Source organism: Phasianus colchicus, chromosome 10, assembly GCF_987193195.1.
Source record: "Phasianus colchicus chromosome 10, bPhaCol1.hap1.1, whole genome shotgun sequence".
In the NCBI taxonomy this organism is placed as follows: Eukaryota; Metazoa; Chordata; class Aves; order Galliformes; family Phasianidae; genus Phasianus; species Phasianus colchicus.
In genome coordinates, this window is record NC_143445.1 from 15,255,770 (window position 1) to 15,281,221 (window position 25,452).

General features: G+C 43.1%; 1 protein-coding gene and 1 long non-coding RNA gene across 20 annotated transcripts in view; one reads left to right on the forward strand and one right to left on the reverse strand.

The window, feature by feature from the left end:
* The window catches only part of LOC149916627 (uncharacterized), a 28,415-nt gene extending 16,588 nt beyond the window's left edge, over positions 1-11,827 (forward strand). Inside the window, exons 2-3 of the long non-coding RNA XR_016469663.1 lie at positions 2,182-7,859; positions 11,313-11,827. This is a non-coding gene — a long non-coding RNA (uncharacterized LOC149916627). The remainder of the gene's footprint in view (positions 1-2,181; positions 7,860-11,312) is intronic.
* The window catches only part of LPP (LIM domain containing preferred translocation partner in lipoma), a 321,563-nt gene that overhangs the window by 132,758 nt on the left and 163,353 nt on the right, over positions 1-25,452 (reverse strand). The window lies entirely within an intron of this gene.

The following is a 25,452-nucleotide window of genomic DNA, read 5'->3' on the forward strand; positions in this document are numbered from 1 at the left end:
AGTGTGGGAGGAAAAACCCCCCATAACGATTCTCCTAAATAAAGTTACCATGTGTAACTGTGAGGGGAATCACTTTGCTTGGTAACTCTTGCCCCATCTACGTGAATGCAGTGACAGTTTATAAACAACTTGCAGGACTTTCTTGTACCAACCACCGTATGAGAAAGTCTGTGCCACTATCACAAACCCAAGCATTTCAGGGGACCTGCTGTCAAAGTTGGATATCTGAATTCAAAGCTACCTTGGTGGGGAAACCCAAAGTTCAGATTATCTACATGAATCTTCATTTTGTGGAAATTATTTAAATAGATCTTAAATCTCATTCAGCATATACCTACAACCAAAAAGTCATTAAATAGGTACTAGAAATGAAACATTGTTCTACCAAAATTAGTCTGTAATTCTATACCATTTGTCAGGGTTAAGTCTTAAAGAGAACAAAGTAACTGCAGTCTACATTAGGAGCATGACTCTATATTATCAGCTGGAAGCCTTATGAAAAGGACTCTCCTTTTATTTCGTGTATTAGTATTTTCTATAGTCCCTTCAGTTACTCAGTTTCACAGATCTGATCAAAAATGCCTACACAAAGTTTATCACGTTCTATTCAATTCTCCAGGCACTTTTCATAAAGGTACAGTTGAATACCTCTAGCTCTTTAGCTGTCAAATTATCACTTATAAAGATACATTACTCCAGCTCAGTGGTTTTCAACCTTTATGCTCTGCAGCCCCCAAATGTCTTTCAGAAGGGACAAGCTCCTTTACACAGAGAGTTAATCTAGTGACAATAAACACAGGTTTTTTTAGGTTACCTTTCACAGAATTCTTCTTCGTTCCCCTAGGAGTGATCCACGGACCCCCAGGGTTTGCAGAGCACAGGTTGAGAACTACTGCTCTAAGCTAAGGCTGCCTTTTTCAAGCATTTCAGCCACAATTTAGGAGAGACAACCCTCCTTCCACAAAAGGCAAAAACCTGGCAGCTACAGGCGGGCTGAACGCAGGATGCAGCGATCCCAGGAGGCTGCCAGCTAGCAATGTCTGTGCAGCATCTCTCCAAATCAGCCATTCATCTGCATGGTCCATGAGCACTGCGGGACCGCAACCCCAGGACCAACTGAAATCTCCCAGGTGTGGCTTTGATGCATCTCCACAGGTCATTTATCCTTTTCTAATACTGAAGCCCAAAACAGAATAGATGAATCATCCACTGGGGGAGAATCTACTTCTCTTCACCAATTGTAAAAGCAGCGTACAAACAGCCAAGACAAGTCACTGAATATTTAGACAGCACAAGTTAGTTGAGATGATTCTCAATAAGGAGGTAATTTTGACATGACTGTTACAAGCACAGACACCTTTTCCCTACATTAAGTGCACTGTCACTCAAGCTCAGCCTCGCACCAAAGGGATTTATCATAGAGTCGTTTGAGTTGTACAGGATCCTGAAAGACCATCAGGTCCAACTCCCTGCAATGAACAGGGACGTCTACAGCTCCATCAGGTGTTCAGAACCCCATCCAGGCTGACCCTGGGTATCTGCAGGGACAGTTTAGAAAGGAAAACGCCAGGGAAACATCAAATACCCTGCTCTGAAACCTGTGCCTTTAGGAACCTGAAAACATGAACAGGCATTTTATGAGGTTTCCTTACGCGCAGACACATCTAACACCTTCTGACTTCAAATTCTGCATTTCAACAAGCTGCTTTGCTAGTGATAATGTACAGGCAGGTTCCCCCCAACATACTTTTTTTTTTTCAGTCTCAAATAACATCTAGGTGAAAAAGAGAAATCTAGCCTTTCATTTGGGACCTGCAGACACTTGGCATTCTGATAGAGCTCCAGCTGGATTGATGAACGTCCAGAGACTATGGCAGATGCACTATGCACACCCTATGCAGCATATCCAGTGCATTTTCAATATAAGAGTTTTTCTGGCCTTCTTTATAGCATCCAAATGGTAGACTGAGCACACAGAGGACATGCTGGTCCTCCTTGCACTGATGCCACATGATACACATGGCTCAGTTGCTAGTACAGATCTCCATAGGTGTCAAAAATACCCTTAGACTCTCATCCAAAATTTTGAAGTCTGGTCCAAAATCATAAAATCCTCAGCCAAAATATGCTTATAATCAAATGAAGCTCTTCTTTACAGTTTCATCACTCTCTCATTTCCAGCTGCCATGTGAGCATCACGGAGGCACAGGCTGTGCATGATCAGCAGCCACATTTGTACTTCCCAGCAGTGTTTATATGGATTCATCTTGTTGGCTTGATCACCAGAAGCTATCAAGGTATTCAAACAGATTGCTGCTCGGCATTATACCAAAAGAAAAAGAGGAGAAATCTAATAAAGTGTTCATCTCTGGATCTCAAATGAAGAGAATACCTTACAGATGCCATGAAGTGTTGCAAGAACACAACTGCTTCTGAGCTTTGATCTGTTTTTCAGCTGCTACTAAGGGTGAAAAAGGAGTCTTAGTTGTTAACATCCGTTCACAGCCCCTTTTGTACTCCTTGTGACGGCCCAACTTGAAACACAAGGGAGAAGAGGGTGCACAAAAGGAAAGGTGATAATAAGTTGACCTCCAATATTATATCATGGGAAAAAAACCTTTCACAACCAGTGTGTTCAGTTACAGACAAACACCTTGGTTCAGTTTTCAGTATGGGCGTCGAGTTATCTAGGCAAGCTGGGTTTCCACTTCACAGCACTCCATTAATTCCACAGAACCTGAGCACATCTGAAAAGTTCAGTCTCCAAAATACAAACGTCATGCCAGGGAGTAATTTTGCTTGTCCCTCTCAGTTTAATATTTACTTTTTTGTTTATCCCCCTACTATCACTATGATAACTACTATGAACTCTTTGTTTTTCCTTCTCTGACAAGTGATCATCTGGTATTTATGAGGAGTAGTATGTGAAAGACTAGCTTTAAAAAGATGTGCAAACAATTGACCTAAATACTTCTAGCTCTGGTAGACAGTCAAGGGCCAAAATTTGAGTTTAATTCATTCAAAGGGCAAGTTTGGATTAAAAATCTCCTATTTTAACAATTTCCTCTTGATCAGTTGAACTGCAGTAGCCACTTCATCTACAAGGACATCTGATATCAGCATAAGAAATATCCTTGTCAAGTTACAGATGAAGCCTGTTGCGAGAAGCTAAATGTTTTCTGAATGAATTTCATGATGTTTCTGCGATTTCCCACTCTAGAGACTAAAATGACAAATCTGTGCCAATCTGGATCTCAGGAACAAAGGATGTCAGCCCCCTGCATTGGCTGAATCAGTGGCACTCTGACTTCACCATAAATTACATAAAGATCCGCATATCACAGACCTTTGGTTACAACAAAACTCAAAACTCCTAAATGCAGTCCCAAAATAGAAGGCCACAAAGAAGGTGATGTGGTACCCTAGGAATACAACATAAGTGAAAAGAGCAGAGAAGCCTGGCTTCTTAAGCAGCACCTTCTCCAAGGCTTAGCAACGTAGGAATGTCCCAAGGATCTCCACTAAGCTAGCTGAGTCCTTCTAATGGGTTGAATGAGCCTTTCTGCTTAAGTCAGGCAAAATGTTGTGCTGCCTTACAACGGGGAAAGCCCCCACTCTCCCCATCTGAATAAGAATTTTGGGTGAGTAAAGTATTTTTATGACTTTTGCTATTACTAAGCTAGTGAAAGTATCGTAATTACACCATCCACAGGCTCAAAAAAATTTTTTTTCTTTTATAACTCATTATTTCTAATGGAAAAGAAGCTTGTATGCCTGATAAATATGGGCAGGTTGGAGGGTTACACAGATTATGCAGCTATCCATGGATGTTTATCATCATTATAAATAACAAATTAAAAAGCTATAATGGAAGATGCATGACTGAAGGGATGTGCAGCACTGAGTGACAGAATGAAATACACATATTCACAAAACCTTCGGGAGAAGTCTACAACTAGATGGAAAAGTTAGCATTTTCTATTGTGTGCTGAACAACAGATTTAAAGAATAGTCCAAAACCCCTATAAAAGGTTCTCATTTCCTACTAAATTGCAAAGAATTTTTAGAGCGTTTATAGAGTGCACAAGCTTTCTTCCTTTATTAATTCTGGAGGATATTAAAAGAGTGCATATGCACACATAAAATGATATGAAGTACATATGCACTCAGACTCTACTTGGTTTACTTTGTGTTACTTGTTTGTTTACGATTTCATTTAATAGTTGCATTGCTTGCATTTATGACCTATTTATCTTCTCAGATTCCAAAAGTCTATTAAACTAGATTTAAAAAATTATCCTACCACAGGGCATAAGCATTTTCAAATGTTAGTATTGTCTCTATTTCCTGTGAAAAACATGTGTTTTTATTCTTCCCCACATTTTAAAGCCTGCGCGAATAGTAGTACAGAAGAGCAGAAGCATCACTGAACAATTCTGTGTTCATACAACATCTGCTTTCTTATAGTTCATTTGAGGTCCAGAACCCACCATTATTTTTAGTAGGATACAAAACGATTCAAGCTAGTAACTTGAGTGGTTAGCAGCAGAGAAAAACCATACAGCCTCACCAAAAAAGTAACAACTCAAGCAAAAAAAAAAACACCATAAAGACAGGCAGATATGACAGCGAGGTTATTTTCCTATTAGGTCCAATGTACACCTTTCCAAGAGGCTGACGAGCTTCAACAACAGGTCAAATTTAACTGTTTTCCCAGATGGCTTCTTCTGGGAAGTGGAGTGGAACGTTCCCTCATTTATCCGTCTGCCCGGGTTATCACTGCTGCCCGAAATACCTTTGTCTTTCCACAGTATCACAGCCTCCAAGTACCATGTTGGGAAATACATGCGATTGAAAAGGCTTTCCTTCACCCGCTGTGACTTTTTAAGTTACTCTGCACACAGATTAATGCATACACTAAGATAAATGGAATTTACCCACTGCAATGAGTCTAGTCAAAACACCAGGGCAATACTGTAACAAGCCAGGAAAGTGAAAGAAAGTATTAATAAATAGCAAAAGAAAAAGTGCTATCTGAAACTCAGCAATACTCGTGTAAAAAGCAATACAGAAAGTTGGAGACGATATTTTTAAATTAAGGTGCAAACTCAGAACTGTCAGCTTCCCCACTAATTTCTTCTCTCCATAGAGAAAATAAAACTACATTAACCATATGGATAATATGGCATTTACTTAAAACACACGCTGATAAAAATTTAGAATAAAAATTTAGAATAACAATTTCGGACTGGTATTTTCCACGCTTCGTATCACAACAACATCGCTCTAAAAAGCCCGTGGAAGGCAGTGTCAAACCCACTGCCTCAGCAGGCTTGATTCTATTGCAAATGGCATTATAAATCAATTCAGCTTTCCCAAATACGCCTTGAGGAAACAAAGCCACAAATAGCCATTGTGATTTTTTATATAAAAAAGACAAAAATAAAAACCAAAGAACAAAAACATCTCCTCATTCTTAACCAAAACATAAGAGCTATGTTTTTTTAACAACTCATACTGCTGAATAGAAAATATTATAGGATCATAGAACGGCTTGGGTTGGAAGGAACTTAAAGATCATCCAGCCCCAAGCCCTGCCATGAGCTGGTTGCCTCCCACCAGAGCAGACAGCCCAGGGCCCATCCAACCTGGCCTTGGGCACCTCCTGGGATGGGGCATCAGCAGTTTTAGGGAAAAAAAAAAGTTAAGCTTCATCAAGGACGACCTATCGAGCTCTATTAAGTAACAATTAAGTTATATTGAGTTATAATTTTCCTCACTTACACTGTTCTTGGATCAAAATAACATCTCAAAGCATTTGCTGTGAGGCTGCTGATTGAGTTAAGTTTATCACAGTTACAGCTAAGAACCAGAATATTCTCTAATACCTCGTTCTGCCTGAGTTATACTTTTAAAAAGTGCTTGATACGAAGCCAGATTCTGATCTCAGTGACACTACTGCCAGCTCAAGCAGTCTGTTGACTCCAGTAGATTTGCTTCAGTCCGCTGGCTGTGGCAAATGAGGATCTGGCCTGCTGAATCCGCAGGGCTTTTCTCAGCACTGGAAATGCACTGGAGGTTTCTACACAAACTGTAACAACTCTTACAGTTTATAACCTCCCCCGGGTAAAAATTGTCTAGCTTTGCTTAAAAACGAACACGTAGGGAGGTGTTGGCAAGTCATACAGTTACAACCTGAATGAAAGCAAGCAAGATGTCTAATCTGGGCTCAACAGAGCCTGGGTCAAACCTGCTGCAGCCGCTTTGGTGACAGCACTTGGGAGCAAGCTGGCAATTCCAAACTAACAGAACTCTCCTGCTCTCCTCACTTCTCCCCTCACAGTGGATGTATAAATGCATACTGATGGCTACTGGGATTTGTAGCCTAACTGATTTTGACATTTTTAACTTCAGAATTTGCAACATGACTTTCTAGCCCTAGGGCAGGAGTGCTAAATGCTAAAAACTTTGGGACTAGGGAGTATTAATTTAGTCCTTCTGAGCAGCCTGGCTTCAACAATGTTCTAACGAGCTCTCAGCACTATCCAAAACTCAGCAGTGGACGCCCAAAAACTACAAGGAATTTTGGATCCAAAGCAGAGTTTTGTGGCTTTGGTTCTTGTTTGTCACAGGACAAATGAAGCTCCAGACCTTAACTCAAGAGAACAGGGGAAACTCAGGTCTGGGTTTGAATTTACAGTTAGATTCACTTCATTTCTAGCTGGCACTGCACTTATTTTGCGGTTCATGACATATTTGTATTTTTAAGAAGAAAAAAATAATGCGCGGAGCAAGCATCCTGGCATCATAAGTCATCAATAAATCTCTTTTCCATAACAACCCACAAGAATTCACTGCAGGACCCAATTGTTAAAACACAAAGCAATGACACTCTGTAAGCTTTCAGAAGCATCATTTGAGCCCTTGTGGACTCTGAATTCTCTGAATGAGTCACTGGTCCCTCAACGGAATTGTCAAAGCTTATGCTAAGCCAGGTTAATTCCCTCCCCTCTTTAATTTAGAAGTCCAGCTGCAGCTTGAGGCTTTCCAGTGAAGAAACCTAAATGCAGCACCCATTCACCCTGAATATGAAACCTCCTGGGGCCTGAAGCTCATCTCTTCCTAAAAACCAGACATAAGCCACGCTAAAGGGAAAAAATGAGATTTTCAAAGCATCATGGGGCATGTGATGTATAAATCAATATTCCACTTACACAGCACAAAGCATTTGTTGCTGAAGGCCAAAGGACCACAGCTGAAGCTGTTATGGTTGGGAAGGGTCAGCTGTAAGAACCTACCAAAGCTACCTATGACAAGGGCAGTCTGCAGCACAGCATCCCACTTGACTTCAGCTACTTTGCCCTAACTTCTCACATCGTATCAGCCATACTGGCCACCTCAGCCCAAGGCTTTTGCTGTGCTTGTCACCAGCCAAACCCCAGCCACCACGTCCCTAACTCCAGATCACCAGGGAAGCCTGGAGCCATCTCCAAGCAGCCCTCTGTCCATCAATACCTTACCAACAGCTCCAGTAAGTCCAGTGTTAAGACAAAGGCAAAGCAGAGTTCCAGCACCTGAAAACCTCCAGTAAAGATACATGTACAGTACAATGTACAGTACAATTCACCAGAAAATATGTTTTTTTTATTCCCTTTTTCTGTGTTTTTTCTTTTGTCACAGTTCGCTAAGTTTTCTTTACAGACTCATCTGTCCTGTGGATTTAGAAACAGAAGACTGGAAAGGAATTCCTAATGCCTCTCCTGCCATGCTGGATCGTACTTTCCATGTTCTTCCCAGAAAGAGTGGTGGTGCACTGGCACAGGCTGCCCAGGGAGGTGGTGGAGTCACTGTCCCTAGAGGTATTCAAGACCCATGGGGATGTGGTCAGTGGGCATGGTGGGGATGGGTTGGGGTTAGACTACGTGATCTTTGTGGTCTTTTATAGAATCATAGAATCATTAATGTTATAAAAGAATTAACAATCCTGCAAGGTGCTCAAGTTTTGTACACTCCCCCCCTACTCTTGCTGGAAAATCATTTCAAAACATTACTGTTAAGCTTACTAGGAAAAATGTAGGTTTCCAGGCCATATATTTCATGTTGTCAGGTTTGTCCTGAGGATTGGTTACAATTACAACAAAATCAACACAAGGAATCATTTTGTTGATTTCAATGGTTTATGTTAATCTGGTAGGAAGCAGTAAGAGCTCTTTAAACTCCCAACAAACTTTGGATTTTTATCACTCGGGATGAGTTGTAGGGAGGAAAGGTGTTCCCTCAGCTGTAACTAATTAATGTTTTCCTTAATAATAAAATAAAAGCCCACCAGCAATTCTCTAGAAAACGGAAAAGACAGAAAGTATTTTTTTTTAAGTATGAAAAAAAGAAAAAAATAGGAGAAAAAATAGTTTCTACTACTAATACAGCAGAGAAATATTTAATTGCGGAATATTTGAGTTATTTGGTAGTAGTTGTTTTTCCTCTTAAAAAAAAAAAAGAGGTTTTAAGCTGATCCCATGTTTTTTTTAAATAGCTGAAACTGATAACACTGAACTCAGCCATGATTCTACTTTATTTACTTCTACGTCTATCGAAGTCCACATGACTCTTCCATGAGACAGACTTATGTGGGCTGACAGATAGATATATGTAAAAGAAAAAAGGAAAAATATCGTTAGGAAAAGGAACATTTTCTTGTCTGTTCTTTCAGTATGATTTCTTATGTCAATGCCTACCTTATTATTTCCTATAAGTAGAAACAGATTTCTCTCTCTTTCAAAAAATTCTTAAACAGAAAACCTCTTTTGACAGTTTCAGCAGCAGATTAATCACTTTTGCAACCCACAGAAAAAAAAGTTTTCTGGAAAGCATAACTGTCTGTAAATGTAAATGACAGAATTACTCTCTCTTATGCTAAGACGCCTACACATTCTCTCACTTCCATGACTCAGCACCAGATAAAAGCATGCGAGATAATAAGCAACAAATTTTCCTTTAGAACAACAATAAAAGTAGTTAAAAAAACATCTCTCGCTCTCCCTCCCTCCCTCCCCCCCTCCCCTCCCAAATAAACAGCAATCCCCATGGTGGTAGACCAAATTCTGCCAACAGATTCCCTTCCCACTGAAATTGCTGCAATCAAGTACAAATATCCCAAGGATTTCAGAGAGGAAAGGGACTGGGCTTGAACTGCATCAAAATCAAAACACATGCAAACACAAGAGGCTTTTCTTTTTCTCCAAATGAGCAATAAATGGGTCTGTTTCGACTAAAAGGAATTTTATTACTGTTCATCCCCTGCCTTGCTCTAATTTGGTAGACAAATGAGTTGAAACTTTGCTCACCTATAGTGAAAATTTCCAGGCACTCTATAGCAATGCACTCATGCCCCAAATCACAGAAACCCATGGGGAAGGGAGGGGAACTCCAGTGGGCCTTCCCCTGTGGTCCCTGGGCAAGCTGTGCAAGGAGCTCAACAGGAACACTGCAACTTCTTCAGCAACTCTGGACAGCTGCAGTCCTTTCCCACCCAAAATAAGTCTTATTTTGGACCAATCTTCAAAAAATAAATAGAAAAAAAGGAAAAAAAAAGCAATCATCTCTCTCGCTCAGTGTGGGACATTTCTCTTTTGAGCCTCCATCACTTCATGATGAGTGGTTTATCATGAGCCCACACCCCTTGGAGGCAGCTTCAAGGGCCTGAAAATGTTTTAATTAGTTCAATTATTGATTAAGGCAGCAGAAAGAACGCTCATGCCCATCACCTTCAGAGGAAGCCCCATCCAGCAGAGTCACGTCAAGGAGTACTGCCATCAAGCCATTGTGCTGCTGATGGCTTTTAAATATTTTATCCTGGAAATTGGAAATTAATGGTGTTAGCCATTAAAGTTTAAACTTACAGGAAAGCCCCAAGGCAAGGCTCCTGCAAAGCAGCAACCCCATTAGGTTCCTAATCTCTCTGCCGTGAGGATTAATGCACTGAACATGGTAAACACACACAGCAGCATCCCAGGGCACTGGTGCAGGACTTGGCAAGTGTGATGCTTGGAGCTGAGCTGGAGACAGAGTCAAATCCTGAGAATGGCCTTCATTAACAAAGCATCTCTTTTCTTTATGGAGGCACGTGTGGAAATTTCAGGTAGGGTCACCCAAGCACTGAATGGTTCCCACAGAGGGGAATCAGGGCTGGGACAGCCATTGGGAGCAGGCTCCTGCATACCCCAACACTGTCCCCACCTGACTCACCCTCTCCCTCAGCAACTGAGTTTCCACATTAACATCCTGTAAGTCCTAGATGGGAATGTGCAGGCCCTAAGCCCCAGTACTGTTCCATTCATATTTGTGTCTTGAAACCATGTGGCTTATTTCATGAATGACAGATTCCCGAGCCCACATCCAAGCCAGAGCAGGTGTAGCTCCAGTGTTTTTCTGTGCAGCCACATCTGCTCATACTCCAGGGCAAACGCCAAACTATTTACTGCTAGTTAAAATTTATTGCATTTTCAGTCTCACATCCCAAAACTGCTTTTGTTCAAAAATTCTTTTTAAATCCTTCTTTGCTGACTGAGTAAAGGAAAACCTGACAATTAAAATGGTAAATTGTTCAAAACCTGTTCAGCACCCAACTGAAGATCTTCAAACACTTTGGGAATTTAAATGCATTCTATCACTCCCAAGCCTGGCACTGCTGCCTATGGAGCTGTGGGTGCCTCATCCCTGGAAGTGCTCAAGCCCCGGTTGGGTGGGCCCTGGGCTGCCTGAGCTGGTAGGAGGCATCCAGCCCGTGGCAGGGACTGGGACTGGGTGGGCTCTAAGGTCCCCTCCAAACCAACCAATCTGTGATTTATGAAGCCTCTTGCAAAGAAGAAAAAAAAGTATCTCATAAAATCCCCTCCCAAACAAGAAGCTGAAGTACTGGAAACCCTCAGCGCTCTGCTTGGGAGCAATTTGCCCCTACAACTGCTTACCCAGCAAAGCAAAGGAAGGGTGGGAAGTGCAGTCAGGAACTCCAGCAGCTCTCAGCCCTCCCATTCTCACCACTTCATCATGCAACAGACACAGCTGTGCCATCACGCTGTTGTCTATGTTTGCCCTCAAGGGCCAGGACAGAAGATGCTGAAAGTATTTGATCTGCATGATATGAAATGCCAGCGCTGAACGTTATTGTTCAGCAACAAAAATTCAAACATAAATAACCACCTTGTTTCAAACAAGCGAAAGGATGTCTCTGTCTGTAAGAATCTCACAAGAGGGAGCAGAGAAGCAGGGTGTTCTCTTCCTTTTATTATTACCCTCTTTTATTTCTTTTTTAGCGATGTCTGGAAAGAAGCTATCAGCCAGAGGAGCCGCTCCGATGCTGCTGTGGCAGACGGCAGGCAGGGCTCTGCCTCACCAGGGCTGCGCGGGGAATTCTGCAGCAGGAGGAGACAACGTGCAGGCTGCCGTCCGCATCCATATAAATTGCTGTCTGCCGCTCACAGCACAAGTTGTTCTGAAAACAAGAGTCAATCATCTGGAGCCTTATTTCTGTACATTTCCTGCAGGGGTCTCATGAAATAAATGAGAATAAATGTAAGGGCGAGAGTTCCTATTAGGAGCAGCCTCATCAGCATCACCCAGCCAAGCATTTACGTCATCAGCATGCTAATTTAATCAGACCTGAGCAGTGATGCTATAAATGGATTACCATCCCAGCTAGCGTGGTTACCGAGGTAACCCAGCCCTTTGTGCCACAGATACAATCGGCTTAATGATAATAAAAACCTCAGCACAAATGAAACAAGGAAAAGCCTGACAGGGCTGACGCATACGTGACCCTCTCTCTCTTCTTTCCCCCCCCCGCCCCTCCCTTCCCCAACCTCAGCCGCTTACTCGCTTACTGCAATAAAATTAAGTGCTGCTGTGATCTGTATGCACAGCATTCCCATAGGGAACACGCAAGTAAATAGAACCCGCGGAAATAATTAATACGGGCCAGCAACTAATGCCGTCAGCACTACTTAGTCATTCTGCAAACCCTGAACGGGAGAGGGAAACAGAGACAGAAATGCCACACAGACGGACTCCAAAGAGCCTGTGAAGGACTTCAGAGAAATAGCTGCTTGCCCCCATGCAGCATTAATTAGACCAATTAAGGGCTCGGGACAAGAGCTGACTACAGCAATGAGCATCCCTGCCCACTGCCCATCCCTGCTGGCAGGGGATGCTCCCACACCATCTCCCGCTCAGCTGAAGCTGGAGGTCAAACAAGCATGGGTAGCCCCAGGAGCAGCCAAGGACCAGCCAATGTTTCACCTGCACAGCTGCCAGGAGAGCTGGTCCTCAGTTTTTCTGCAGAGACAGCACTTGCCAGCTTAGCATGGGGAAAAAGGGCATCTCTGTGAAACATCAGCCTTGATAGGCTAAAAGGCATACTGCAGTCTTCAGCTCCATGAGCTCTTCATCCAGATGAACCCAAAGCTCCCTGCAGGTGCTCAGACCTTTCACCTGCCTGTACTGCAGCTCACTGCCTCACCTGTCAGTGCTTCATCTAAAAGCACCAAACACTGCAGCCACAGCAGGAACATGCATGACAGCATCAGCCTTATCCAGCTCCCAGCAGGTCTTGCTCCAGCCTAGGCAGCACCCTAAGGCATTAGCATAAGGCCAGTAACATTGATGGATTCACCAGGAGTGCAATGAATTCTCAGCTGCCCATCACATAAACACACACATCAGCGTGCTGTTTTTTAAAGCCCAAAATGCAGCTCATGCAGCCTATGGAAAAAAAACAGTTTTCCCAACATTTACTACTGGACACGTATAGAAATCTGTGAAACAAAGGCATTTCTTTCTCTAGAAGAGAAAATCTCATTAATTCTTGTCATGAGAAGGACCTGAGAAGTGCTGCATCTCAGCATCAGCTAGTAGGGGATAGGAGACAGCATCCCAAGACCCACTCCCACAAGAGACATTAAGAACACCAGTAAGGTAAACTATTTTTCAGTTGTTAAAAAAAAAAACCACACTCCCCTTTTTCTCAATTATGTGCCATATTACCTCTGTGTCAAATCTAAGTGTGAAGCTAATGGGACTGTGAAAGAAGCCCACAGGAATGGGCTCACCAAGCAAATCCAGCACTTTTTTTTTTTAAAAAAACACAGAATTGAGGTACCCAAGTGCTTGGAAATGAAACAAGCGTTAGTGAGATCAGCTCTTTCAGAAGATGAAACTTTTCATGAAGCAGCAGAACCAGCAAACCCAGAACAGCCTCCATACACTGTCTCATGTCCCTGTAGTGAGCAATGATAGCAGATTTGTCTACAGAATAGAAACATTCAAGCTCATCTCTGGGGAAGTCTCGCTAAATACTTTCTCACTCCTCCACTAAGCGGAAGAGCACCAACTCTCCCAAGAAATGTATTGCATGTTTCTAGAAAAATAATCGAACAGTTCCTTGAGGAGCCCTTTTAGATCAGATTAGAGGAGTGTACTTTTCCTGAGAAAGGAGGAAATCCTATTAAAACAACACAAAATTAGTATGAAAAGTTAAACTCCAGGCTAGAAAAATCTGTCTAGAGGTATGCAACCACAGTACTGGGATTGATGCTCTTTAATATCTCTAGGAAAGATACTGACAGTGGCACAGGATACTATTCAGAAAGACCTAGACAGGCTCAAGCAGCAGGCCCAGGTCAGCATCATGAGGCTCCATAAATCCAAGTACAAGGTCTAAAAGTACAAGCTAGGGAATGGAACAATAGAGCACATCCCTACTGAGAAGCACTTGGGGAATCTGGTGGATGGCAAGCTGGACATGAACCAGCAACATGCCCTCACAGCCTAGAAAGCCATCCAGATCCTAGGCTGTGTCAAAAGCAGCATGACAAGGGGGGAGGAGGTGATCCTGCCCCTCTACTCTGCACTGGTGAGGCCTCACTGGGAATATTGCATCTAGATGTGGAGTTCTCAGTAGAGGAGAGACGTGGACCTCTTAGAGCCCATCCAGATGAAGGCCACAAAAGCGATCCAAGGGATGGAACACCTCCCTGCAAGGACAGACTCGAGACAACTGGAGCAGTTCAGCCTGGAGATGAGAGCAGCCTCTCAGTACCCGAAGGACAGCTGTAGAAGGAAAGGGACAGACTCTTTAGCAGGGTCTGTAGTGATAAGACAAGGGAAAACGTTCCAAACTAGAAGAGGGGACACAGTCTGGATATAAGAAAAAAAGTGTTTTTACAATAAAGGTGGTGAGGCACTGGTACAGGTTGCCCAGAAAGGTGGTAGATGCCCTGCCCCTAGGGACATTCAAGATCAGGCTGGACACGGCTCTGAGCACCTGATGGAGCTGTAGGTGTCTGTTTATTCCAGAGAGTTGGACCAGGTGGTCTTTAAAGGTCTCTTCCAACTCAAACAATTCTATTATTTTATGACCTCACCTGGTGTTCACAGGTGGGAGTAACCCCAGCAAAGGTCAATCGAGGACAAAACTCCTCAAATTGAAAGGCAGATGGAAGAACCCACAGCTCTTGAACTGGTGTGACTGTTGATATGAAAAAGAAGCCATCACCTTTACTAAAATTTAAAAGTCACCATGACAGCTTGAGAGATTGTGACCTTTAAGTGACACACCAGCAAGCTCTATTCTTTAGAGTGTCCCCATGTGCAATCAGGGGGAGATCTGGAAATGCAGAATCCTGGGGTGCCTTTATCACTGCAGACATTTGGACATGCTTGCGAGTTTAATCAATAGAGAGATGAAATCAGGAAGAACGTGTGGTCATGTCTGCATATAACACACATTCCGAAGGCAGAAGGCAAAGAAAAATGGAGCTGTTTTTTTTTTTTTCCAAAGCAGAGCAATGACTCAAGGTGCAGGTACAAATGTATGCATTTGAAACTCTCTTCATGCAATGCTTTACACCCCAGAATTGCCCATAGTTTTGCAGGATGTTGGCTGTCACATCCATTATACCTATAAAAGGAGATGATATTCCTATAAAGAGGTAAACACTGATACAGAGAGGTCAGAGACTGATGGGTGGACTACCATCAGCAGAGGCTGAAGACTCAGGCAAGCACAAAGAAAGAGGAATAATCCTCATGGAGGCACTGTGTCAGGCCAGACTGCAAGAAGGATGGGCAGCAGCTTCACCTTTACACGTGTACATCCACTTAGTAGCATGCTTAAATCTTAAGTACAATTAATTTCCAGTAGAGTCAAAGGAATCCATGTTTGAAAAGGAGCTTTTTTAGATCACTGTTTTTAGGAAGTCTGAAAATTACAGCACACAACACCACAGGTTTCTAAGAAAAAGGGAGGAATTGACAATATGTTGCTTGTTGCCATTAATTTCAATGGAAACTACAGGTTTGCAACACTTCAGAGAAAGCCCTTAAACATTTCCACTGCCACAATCAAGTGAAACCCCAACCAGCAGCCTCCCTTTTCCCCTACACCTTGCTCCTTTTGCCAGCCAGGTGAGCCCTGGTGTGGTAACAGCACAGCAGCCCCATCCAGCTGCACGTGTCCCAGCCACATTAAAAAAAAGAATTAGGTGTTCATTAAAATTTACAGTATGCTTCTAACCTTTTTATAGTTAGATGCTTGTTTTCTTGGCCATAAGATTAGGTATGCTACACTGGTTTTTTTTGTTACTGGCTTTTGTTGCCTGCCCCACATCTTATGTGATTTAGTGCTGTGGATCAATGCCAGGTAACAACTCAGGCTCTTATGTCCTTCTTCCCCAGCTGCAGAACAGCCAGCACTGGCATTTCTCTTATAGGACGCACAGCTTATCCAAGAGGAATTGCTTCAAGCTCCTCTGAAGAAGACTTCCCAGCACAGCAGGATTCCTGGCAATCTGCAGCAGGTCCTAACTCTGGGCACCAGTTAAATCAATGACCAAGAAGGAAATACCAGGGAAGCTGTCTGTGAAAGAGTCACTAGGCCAAATACTTATTTCATTGCTTACGATGCACGATTACAAAGCTGAAGTTTTACAGTGCTGCTTCCTGCAGCCCAAAGGCCTTGTCACCCACAAGCAACATCACACGAATCATTTTCTTATTTTCATTATTAGCATTGCTCTTCTGGTGACCCACGAAGGTAAGCAGCACAACATGCACTTGCCAACTGTCTTTGCTCCACATACACTCTAAACCCTTTGAAAAACAAGTCTTCTCTCTGTAACTGAGCTCATTTCACTTGTTCAGGATGGCTCAAAACAATGAAAAGCTGAAATATTTTTGCTACTTAGTTTCCTAAGGGGATATTATATCCTCTAGAAGCATTAAGACAGTGACCATGCTGAACAGAGGAACCAGCAGCTACAGAGATTGCTGCCTTGGAAACATCTGCTCTGCTTTTCCAAGTCCCTCAGATTGCAAAGGAAGCCAGAAAATGAAACCTTCACTAATGGCTCATTTCCAAGGCTTTACAAACAGATCAGTGGCAGGGCACAGAATTATGCTTCAGGAGAGAGTAGAGCATCCACAGCCGTTCACTGGGCACTGAGGCTGACAGTGGCTGCAAGGCAGCCGAGAGCCCTTGGGGGAGAAGGGGCCATGCTGCCTAAGGCTCTGGCTCTTCTGGGGAAATGAGAACTGGTCCGCAGCCACCAAACCCACTGGTGATTTGGTGCAGCCTAACCTTTTGTCAGCAAGTCTTGCCACAAGCTTCCTTGCTAAACTGCAGAAAAGATGTTGGAATGGACCTCAGAGGGAGTGCAGCCCAGCCACTTCTTGCAGGGCCAACTCCATCCATGCTGCTCATGAGATGTGACACAACCTGACCTAAATCCCTTCTGAGGACCCTCTGTTTTTCAGTGCTGTCTTTTTGTAGGGTTACCTATCCCTCCTACAGTAGCTTAGCTCAAGCAGTTAACCTAAACCTCCTTGGCTGGATTTTTAAGGCTAAGACTTTGCACTTTCCCAAGCAGACATTCAGAACCTTTTTTTCTCCTCTCCCTCGCAGTTGAAAGTAGAACAGACCCTGAACAATTAGGAGATGAGAACACCCACAGGGAGGAGGTTATTTACATAAACAGGATCACAATGTGCGTGTGTTTATCTATTTACTACTTAAAAGAAAATACCGCAATCTCTTCTCTAATTAAAACACCCAGTTTGCCCTGCTGCACAATTGCTAAGCAGATTTAAAATGGGGACTTCAGTAGCTATTTTATGGCTAATCAAATGAGTAAATATAATGATCTGCTCCAACTCCCATTCTGATTACAGTATAGCTATTTCACTCCCTAAATAAGATCCTTGCACCCAAAAAGAATAGTTTAACGAGCTTAAGAGCAGAATGTTAGGCTCAATTTCTCTGTAGGGTAATAGAGTGGGAGTGTCTGTATAATTAGCTTTGTTGGGCTTCCTCCCTCACTATACAGTACTTTCTATACAGAGCTTTCACTGTCTCCACAGGTTCCCATGAACAATAATGCACATTAGATTCACACTGGCTTGTGCAGAGCAGTATTGGAAGATAGAAAGCTTGAGAAGCATTAGTGCTTTCAGCCCAAAAGGGCTCAAGTTTTAATTTAGCTTTAGCAATAAAAGCACATGTGTTCGTGAACATATTTTATTCATCTCCAGTGTATTGAACTCTTAAATGTTTCTGAAAGTTAGATTCTCCAGACTACTAACACACTGATCAAATCACAGTATAAATCACAAAAGTACATCCAACATTTTCTTCACAACACAGAGCTTGAAATTAAATTAACATCTCACAATCTGTAAGACAAAACATTAACTAACTCATTTTGAAGAGTCTGATGCTGAATTCCCTCACAGAAAATAAAAGAATCTGATATACAGATTTTCCACTGCAAGAGGTAGTTTTTATATAAGTTGGCAAAATTATGGTATTTTGTTCCTGCAGAAGATCTGAAAATGCTTTCTGAAGTCAGACAGCCAGGTGGGATATGTGATTATTACCATCTCTGTTTTACAGATGGAAAATAATGGTAGAACAGTTTGAAATCTCACTGAAAATACAAGTGGCATGTCAGAGATCTGGAAGGAGAGGGAACACAATTCCATTTGGTCCCAAAGTACTCTGCCTAAGACAGACCTCTCCCAGTGAGCCATGCAGTCACCACGTATCTTCCCTATCACTTCTATTTGGGAATATCGCAGTGACCATGGACACAACTTCAGAAACCATCATGTAGAAGTCTTAGCAATGAGAAGCCAAAATCTAGTCAACTTACTTGATTTAACTGCAGTGATTACAAACAAAACTGAAAGAACAAGATGTCCGGGAAGTTGCTCCAAAATACATGTAAAGCAGGGTACTCAGGCTCTACTTGTTAAAAAAAAATCCACAGTTAATCCACTGTTTCAGACTAAGTTAACTGCAAATAATAAAAGAAATAATACAGGTCCAGGAGCCACCTCCATTGCTTCAGCATTCCCAGTTTCTAGTTTGTACTTAGGCATTCTTGACCAGAACATACGATACAGCACTTAATTCTCCTACTTACTCTGAAACAGCCAAGTATACCAGGATTTTTTAGCCTTTGAAAGTGATGGATAAAGCTATGTGTACACAAGGAGGAAAGATTGTCTTGTCTCTCTCAATGAGAACAAGCAACGTAATACAACCCCAGTGGGCAGCAAATAGCACACAGAAGGGAGTCAGCCCATCTCCATGGGACTCCTGTGCCTTGGGATGTGCTACCTTCTAGCAGTTCACTTGAGTTCACAGAGCAGCTAGATGATCCAACAGAGGAAAAAACCAATCTGAGTATTGTAAGAGACCACTTTTGATTAAGTCAAACTCTGTGAAAAACAAATTACTGTATAAAGGGGGCAATATTGCTATAAGTTTGCCTTATTCTTGTCTTCTTCAGTACTAGGAAAAATACTGAGCTGGAGTGATCATTCAACTGAGCCAGAACAGAGAATCTTAGGTTGTTAATTTCAGATCTACATGCACTGACACTTAACAAAAAGACACCAAAAACAAAAGGCTTAAATTCCACCTTTGAATTCAGGCAGGGTATGTTTCTAGAACCCAGACTTAAGCCACTTCTGTTCCTGAAAAAAATCAACCAGAGAAAACAGCAAACAGCAGTAGACCAATATTATAATGAGAGGAGCTGAGACAAAAGGTACTTATGTGATTGCACTTAAGATGAGCCTTTCCCACTAAGTTCAGCTAGGGACTATATGGTCCTACAACATTGCAAAAGCACTTATCCAAGTCCAGGAAGCAGACTACCGATGCTTTTATCAGATGAGCCAAGCCAGTACTAAAGCTAGTTCCTCACAATAGCAGTCACTTCATACACTTAAAAAAAAAAGTCTGACAGGAAAATAAAGCATCAGAAATTCCTCAAAGTATAAACTTCCCATAGAGTGTGTAACCCAATAGAAAGCATAGCAACACAGCAGAGCAGCAAGGCCACGGCAAATGAGGGGCCATTCAGACACAACAGCAGCAGGCACAAAAATAAAGAAAAAAACTGCTTACCTTAGGAAAGCCTCTAAGGTCCTCAAATAGGCACTGATCTCCAGACAAAACATTCTTACTTCCACTGCCAACCCTTAAATGAGGCTTGGGAAGGGATGCATCCTGGCTCCACCCCTTCCAATCACTCAGGTACACTGCATGCACCTGAGCTCCCCCTGGCTGGCCCTGCCTTCCCACCTGGTGCTCAATCACTGCTTCAAGCTGTGACTCAGAATCTCCCCTACAGAGTGAAAACTACAGTCTCTTTTGTGTGTGAGAAGTCCAACTAATAGAGGTTGAGTCAACAGCATGTGATGGAGCTAGTATTGGATGCAACTCCAAGGAAGATGGCAGTTCTAAGCACAAAGCTCCTTTATACCATCCTGCACTTCTCTGCAGGAATAATTCCCTGCTGCTGGGTGTGATGTCCCCGCTGGAAGCAAGTTTGAGCATCTCCCACAAGAAGATGGCCTTTGCATTCCCTGGCGCCACGAGCATTCAGATCCACAGACATACATCAGCAGTGAGGGACAGGTTTGGGTGTACAGGTATTTGAATGTATGTTCTTAAGCTGTTCAAGCAGACAACAGATTGAAAATGGAGAGCAGCAACCTTGGAATATTTCCAAGGCAAACAGATACCTGGTTTGCTATTGGCTGTGTCAGCTTAGCTGCACAGAAAAGTCAACAACAGCACTAATTTTCAAAGTTGTGCTCAACACAAGCCTTGGAGAGAGAGAACTTATCCCAGTCCACTCAATGACAGAAGAGTATAGAGAAGAAAACCTGAGCGGTCCAGACGCAAATACTACAGATCACAACAAGCAGTACAGCATTACCTACACATCCTCACTGCACCAGGTACAAGCACTCACCCACATACTCAGCAGATGGGCAAAGACATGGGTTTATCCCTCTTTTACAGGAAGAGTGCAGCCCAGAGACACAAGATGGCTCAGCTGATGTTAAACAGAAGTGTGTGACAGATCTAGGAGTACTGGGGACAGGTCTATAGTGCAGGTCAGAAGGAAACTCACCTCCTCCTCAAGGTCAGGATGGGACTACACTAAAAGGAAACCCAGGTTAGGGACAGATGCTTCAGGCTATTTCTGTCTGCCTCTTTTTCAGTATAGCCTTACTATCTTTAGTAAGCTTGGAGGCAACAATTAGAAAAGCAGATGCCAAACATCCCAGCCTGGCCTTTCTCAGGGACAAATCCCAAATTCCTACCCGTCAGAGGTCTGGATACCCATCAGAAAGTCCTGCAGAACACAGCAAGGAAACCCCCTTCAGGGCTCAAGCTGCCGTTTTCCAACAGCAGACATATTCAGTCTACAACATTATCTCTTCCATCTTTCCCCACTGCTTGAAATTAAAATAAACATGGACCAGGGCCTAGGATTTTATCTGTCACATATTGCTATCATTAAACACACTTGAAATGAGTGGGTTTAGTTCAAATAAAACTGTCTCTTCCCTCTCCCTTCCTCAGCTCAACAAACATAAAATAGGAAACTGCTCTCCAATACATTCAGAAGCAGTACACGTTACATCACGAGTAGATGATCCATCTGGCAGGCTGACACAGTAATAAGTTTACTTAATTGTCAGGTCGGGCGTATTACAGATCCAGTCTGTCAGTCCTTTTATTACAGCTTTGTACTGGGGAATTTAAACCTCCTTCTACTCTGTATATCTATCTGCGGCATGGGAAGTGAAGATGTGCACATAGCACAGACACGCATGCACACACATATAGGAAGTGGCATTCCGAATGAGGAGATTAAATTAAGTAAGGAAGTACTGAAGTGAAATGGCTCTTAGCAGCTATATGTGTTTCAGGCTGGAATAATAACCCAAAGAAAGCAATGAGATATTTACATTTAATTTACTTGAAACTGGACTGGGGAAAGCACTGATTATACGGGATAATCCAGCACTGGCTCAGAAGCAAGAGAGCCAGGGATCCTCAGATGTTCCCTTCATTTATACTTTCTAAGCCATCAGCCTGTTATTCTGTTTTTGGCTCCCTGCAGTTCCTCTCAAGCAGACAGTCTACTGAGATTGTCCATATGTCCTCAGGAGATATCGCTGAGTACGCTCAGCATATGATCAAACTCATCAAATGCCTTTAAAAACATATACAAAACAAATCAAACCTTTTTCCTCCTTTGCCTTTGTATCTTACTTCATCTCCTTCTCTTCATTAACAAGCTCAACTCCAAAGTGACTATTTACAGGAAGACTTTCAAGTGTTCTAAAATACAATTTGTAGGAAAGATGCCAAATATAAATTGTATTTTCTAGACCTGCATGCATTTGTGATTTTACATGAGCACGCACACATATGTTCAATATAGAAACAGCAGGTGTTCTCTAAAGTTTTATTGCTGTTAGTTAGAAATGACCACATTACTCAACAGTGTTGAAGCCAAGTCTTGTCAAAGGCAAAGCTTGCCAAAAAGCTACAGTGCCTGATGACTTCAAGCATTCTGCAGCACTGCTTTGGGGTGCTGGTTCTTCTCGGCACCTCCAAAACCTGACCGTGGTCCACTCTCACCCTAAGGAAGCACTGTTGTATCCTCTGTGCGATAGCTCTGCAGCTTTCTATGCTAAACAGAATGCTGTCTTGAGCACAGTAGCCATTCTGTCACTGTGGTCTCATAAAACATCGTGACCTTCATGGCCACCTTGTTCTGCAGCCAGGCCCCCTGTCTTGGACATTAGCCTCTGCTGTGGACTCCAGTCAAAATGTTTCCAGAAAAAAGGATTAAAGGAGTTCAAGATGACATTTGTACTATGTTCCAGCTCAAAGAATCCCAGCTGAACAACAGTGGCTTATCCATCACATTTTAAGGCTACGAACAGTCTTAACTGTACGACTATCTCATGTAATGCACAGTTGGTCTCTCTGCAAGCCAGCACAGTAATTGTCCCCTAATCTTCTTTTCACCTCTTGATAACCGTGACTTGAAAGGATGCACGTGCATCCTGGTTTTCTGCCAGATGGAAACTGAGCTGTTCCTCCTACCTTTTTTGAATCCTCCCTGGATCACTAGTTATAGTTTTGGAGCAGGGAATCAAAGCTGTCTAAGCCTTCAGGAAGACAGGAGTGATGGCTGGTAGGCAAGATGGCAACTCTTCATGGCTTGGAGCTTCTTGGGACAGCAACAAGCTCTCACTGACCTCTTACACACTCTGAAGGGGACAACACATGCAGCCTGTCATCAATCCAAAGATAAACACCAGTGCTATTTATGACAGAACAGCAGAATGCTGACCTGAGCTGTGATAAGAGCCATGAGGCTACCACAACAATCCTGTCTGCCTTTACATGCACAATGCCATAAAAACTGCACAACTGCCCTTGCTCTTGCTCTCCTTACTCATATGCAACTACTGTTTTCTAAACAAGAATTCACTGTAAGACTTAAACTGCTTTCTTTGGGTAGAGAGCAATCAGTCTAAGACTGAAAATGTCGGCAGAAATATTTATAATAACTGCATGAAAATCTCATTTTTTCTGGATGGGTCAGTTTTTGATAGTTGTTTTTTGTTGTTGTTGTTTTCCTTCAGGTTTTGTTGTTGTTTTTTTGCTCTCAAGTCTCCAGAAGAAGACAGTAATAAGCATTGGGCCAATGTGTTACTGATTTCTTATCAAAATGGCAGTGAGAGTGCTTGCTGTCAGCTGTGAAGCAGCATGTTAGGCTTATCTTGCTGCAATATATTTTTCCATTTCATCCTTTCATATTCTCATAGAAGTCTCCTATTCACTATTGAAACGCCATATGGTGATAATATATGCTAACACAGGCAAAGTGACACAGTCCACAAGCCTGTTATTGAGCAAAAGTTGACAACATAAGGCTGAGAAAACTGTAAGTGCTTCCAAGCCACAGTATATACGTCATCTAATTGCATTTTACTGTGATGCAAAGAAGTCTGACTCAAGGAAGGAACTTCCTTACAATGAAACAGTAACAGCTTGGAGTAATTTACAGTTATTTGAAGAGCTATAGGAAGAGTCTATCAATTCATAACTTTCAGATATGGGCTGGGTTCTGGTTGTTTGTATTTTTTTTTTTAGGCTAGGCAGCATTAATATACAGGGAGAGACAATGCATCTCAGCACCACAGTCATCTCTCAGAAGGTTCCCGACAGGAAGGCACTAGGCAATCAATAAGAGAAAATATAGACACAGCCCCTTAAACTGTCCACAGATACATCTGCCTCTTCCTCTCACGGTTAACAGTTTAGAACCAGAAATACCTTGCAACAATCCTGAGAGCTTTTCAGGCAATAAACATACTGTGTTTGTTTTTGCACTGGTAGCATAGGGTCTAGCGTAGAATCTGCATGGCCAATTCTCTCTTTTCTGTAGGGTGCAACCATACAAGCACTCACATCAGCAGGGTCTCTGCCAGCCCTTCAGTGGTCTCTGGCTAGAGATGGAAACCAAGGCAATGCTCTCCCTACTTTCTGCAATGCCTACACTGCAGCCACCCCCACAGAAACACTGCGATGGGCTGCAGCAGGCACCCAGCAAAGCCCTGGGGGGAGCAAAGTCCCAAGAGATGCATTGCTGTGCAGGTGCTTCTTGGAGCTGCTGTGCTGTTCCCTTGGCTCTGAGCTATTTCCTTTCCCTGACGGGGAGGGAAACACAGCTGGTTCCTAGTGTGCACAGAAGAGAAATAGTCAACACAAAAGGAACAGAAACCATCAAGAGCGGAGCAAAGGAAGCCTCATTTCCTATGGACTTGTGCCTTGCATCTTGAGCAGGCTCTGATCCTTCCTGTACTCCTTCCTCACCTCTCCTGACTGCCCCTCCCGCTTCCCTTCTACTAGAATTAGCCTAGGCACTTATCTGTGTGCATCAGCCAAACAATCTGCCTTTGGAGATCCTGGTTACAGCACAGCCTGGAAGAGCAAAAGTTCAGATTGTGACAGGGGCCTGGAGCTCACTGTGCCTGCATGGGACCAGCCCAGGGGCCATGGGGAGGACACCAAGTTCAATCCATATGCCAGGAAGAGTCAGTGAGCAGACACTGATAGGTGCTGGGTGGGAAGAATTAATCAACCATGCTTCCATTTCCTAATCATAGAATCACAGAATTATTAAGCTTGGAAAAGACCACTAAGATCATCTAGTTCAACCAGCAGCCTATCCCCACCATGCCCACTGACCACATCCCTCATTGCCACATCCCCACAGTTCTGGAACACCTCCAGAGATGGTGACTCCATTACCTCCCTGGGCAGCCTGTGCCCCTGCACCAGCACTCTTTCTGAAAAGAATTTTTTCCTAGTATCCAAACTGAAATGTACTAGCTATTTCCCTGCAGTGCAGAAGAGTGGGTGCCACACACGTAGAGGAATCACTATATCATGCCACAGGACTCAGTTTGACTTAATTCAATTTCTTCCAGCCTTACACAGGTGGGGAAAACAGCTAACCAGTTCTCAAATGCTGATGGGATAAGTGAAGCTACAGGTCCAGAAAGAGTGGCGGTGCACTGACACAGGCTGCCCAGGGAGGTGGTGGAGTCACCATCCCTAGAGGTGTTCCAGAACTGTGGGGACGTGGTACTGAGGGACATAGTGGGCACGGTGGGGATGCATTTACTATTGGAGTGGATGTTCTTAGTGGTCTTATCCAACCTCAATGACTCTGCGATTCTATTAATCCATCTGCATGTGCTACAAGAAGAGGGTAAGTGACAGGGTGCCTGTAGTCTGCCCTCAGCTCCTCCGATGATCCATGCACAAAGTAAGACATTTCATCTACCTCAACCATGAAAGAGCAACAACACTTTTGTATTTCACTGGGCTGTTGTGGTGGTGAATCTGATACCACAAGAACTCAGATGCATCAACCCACGCAAGGATGCCAGCAGCCCACATTCCAGCACCACTCTGTGCCCCAGGGATGGTAACGCTTTGTTGGGCATGTGGACAGCTTGTGAAGTGTGCTGGATCCCTTTGAGACGAGAGCCAAATGCGCCAAGTGC